The following is a 2,839-nucleotide window of genomic DNA, read 5'->3' as shown; positions in this document are numbered from 1 at the left end:
GCTTACCTTGGTCCACCCTGACAGGCTGCCTCGACATCAGTTCTTAGCACGAAGATGTTACAGGGGCAATCAATGGGCTCTCTGCCCAATGCACAGAGAGGTTTTTGAGAAAGGAAAAGTTTTACTGTGAGTCCACTGGCAAGGAGACAGGAGGAAACACTCACTATGTCTCTGGAGCGGAGGGCTGGGTTGGGTTTTATAAACATAGAATAATGAGGTGTGATCTGATTAGATCTTGTAATGAGGTGATGACAGGAGGCATGATCTGATTGGATCCTACCATGGGGTGATGCCAGGGCTTGATCTGATTGGATACTGGATCCTACTATTCATGTCCGCTTCTTAATTCAGTCCCCACTCCTGAGTCCCAGCGCTTAGGTTACCCACGGTGGTTGCACACTTGGCTCATCTGGGGGTGACCTTCCACTTGGGGTCCGTGGCAACTGAACAACAACTCACAGCTTCGTTACATGAAAGCTGAGCCAGATTGGCCTGGTGTGGTTCCAAAGATAATGGGATCTGTTTCTCCCTCTGTAAAATGAGGAAATGGCACATGGTTAGTGGTTTCAAAAAATTAAATTAATCACTGGAAACCTTTACAAAGCATTTCCAGGCAGTTCCATGATGGAAACTGGATTCTCTGGGTCAAGTAGGGCAGGCATGGGCAGGGGAGGCCTCCTCGGCCTCTCTGCCAACCGCCCACTGGAGAGTTGCTTGGGAAGGTTCTCGGAAGCAGGTTCTGCACCAGGATGTGTGTGCAGGGACATCCAAAGGAAGGGCATCCAGGGAACTGGTAAGGGAGGGGGAAAAACATGGAAGAGAAGGAAGCCATGCAAGGGTGAGAGTTTCGGAAGTCCCTCAAAGGGTTGCCACAGCCTGATCCTGCTGGGGACTTTGCAATGTTAGTTACAACTCAGTGTCATTCACTTCTAGGCAAGGGACTGCGGCTTTTACTCCTGGATTAGGAATGTCACTGAAACCCCATGGCGGAGGTAATATCCTTCAGCATTTCATACTCAAAGGGGACCGAGCAAGGCTTGCAGGCTTCCAAGAGCAGTCTGCCCAAGATACGCTGCTGATGCTGGCTCCTGGAAAAGAAGACCCACTCAAGTCATGGGGCACACAGAAAATGATGAAATTGAGTCCCCAAGGAAACCGGGCAGAGAATGACATCATGCCTCTGTGGAGAAGGCGCCTGAAACCAGGCAGAGGAGGGCCCTGGGGCAGGCGGCACAGGGAGAGGTGGGCTGCCTCTTCATGGGAGTCCACCTGCCTCCTTTGCCAAGCCCCTAATCCCAAGGATCTGCAGAGCAACGGAGGGGCAGCCGAGAGGGAGGGCAGACGGCAGAGTGAGAACAGAGGCTGTGCCCCTGCAGAGCACCTTTCCACGGATGTGTTTTTCTTTCAGACTTTATAGTTAATTTATTTATCTGACCACTCGGGAAGGGAAGAAAAGTACCATTTTATGAGCGCAGGACAAAATAAAAAACAATAGCACATTTAGGTGCCTTAATTTTTCTGTTCCTAGAGATTTATTTCATTTTATTATATTTGACAGCAGTCAACAAACAGCAAATAGGCAGCCGAGCGCAGTTCTCTCAGCCATAATGGTTTGTATTCTCTGTGCACAGGGCAGAGAATTTTTTTTTTTTTTAACCGCATACATCATTTGGAACTTGCCGCATTGATCCCAAAAAGTAACGTACATTACTTTTGTTCTCCTGACATAAACCAGCAAAACACATCCAGTGGATAGAGTGGGGTGGGGCCAGACGTAAGAGTGTGACCCCCTTTGGGAGGGGAGAGCTGTGAGTTTAGCACGTGTGTGGGGACTTCGTGGGAATGTCAAGGTTAGTGAGGTGCAAGCATGTGATTCGGTGAGGGTATTGTGTGTGTTCAACTGTGCAGTGTGATGGGGTCTAGAATTCCATGTCTGTGGGTCTAGTGGGCAGCAAAGTGATGTTAACTTTTCTAGTAGACATGAGAATATGCAGCCTGGGGAGTCTTTGTGTTTGGGTGCATCCAAGCACCCTGAATTTGTTATAGTTTACATCAATGTCGAACAAGTGTTCTGGCCTTAAAGGAGTGGTCATAATTTGGGCAACCCTTATGCCCCAGGATTGTCAGCCTGGAAGTCTCATGGGGGCCACATCTCCATTCATATTTTAATTCCTCCTGTTCCATGCTTTGGGATTCCAGTCCCCACCTTAGAACTCCTTTGGTTATCTCAGCAAGTTCCTAGGGTGCTAGCATTTCTCATGGGTTTCTGCAGCCACCAGTCCTTACTGCTGTCGTTGCTTGGATCCATGTGGATGATGTCTTCCCTGAACATCGACTCCACTGGCAGCTCAGAGATCACTCACCTTCAACAGCTAACACTGGGCTGGCCACTGGGAAGGGAATTTGTCCTTTCACTAATGACTTCCAATGCAGCTGAAACCAGGCTGCAACTTCTGGCAAGACTTGACTGAGGGCATGAGGTCAGCATCAGGAAATGAAGTCACAGCATGGCAAGTAGATGTGGCTGTCTCCGTAGCCCACAGGCTCAGGCCCATTCTGCCATAAGAGGCTGGTTGGTGCCGCCTGCCAACTCCCTGCCAGCGTGTCTCCCTGTGCCAGGAACTGGACTCTTTTGTCCCAACAATGGCAAATCCACATGCATGACTCCGTTTTTTTGGAGTCCAGGTTCAGCTTGCAAAGAGGCCCAGAGAAGAAAACTGTCCTTGGGCTAAGGCCAGTTTCTGCTTCTTGATGCCCTCTCTTATGATGGTTGACAGTGGGTGAGTCCAGCTCCTTCAGAGGAAACTCTTCCACTTCCCACCTCCAGTTTCCTTGCATT

This window comes from Macaca thibetana, chromosome 19, assembly GCF_024542745.1.
Source record: "Macaca thibetana thibetana isolate TM-01 chromosome 19, ASM2454274v1, whole genome shotgun sequence".
Lineage (NCBI taxonomy): Eukaryota > Metazoa > Chordata > Mammalia > Primates > Cercopithecidae > Macaca > Macaca thibetana.
This window is presented reverse-complemented; position numbering follows the sequence as displayed.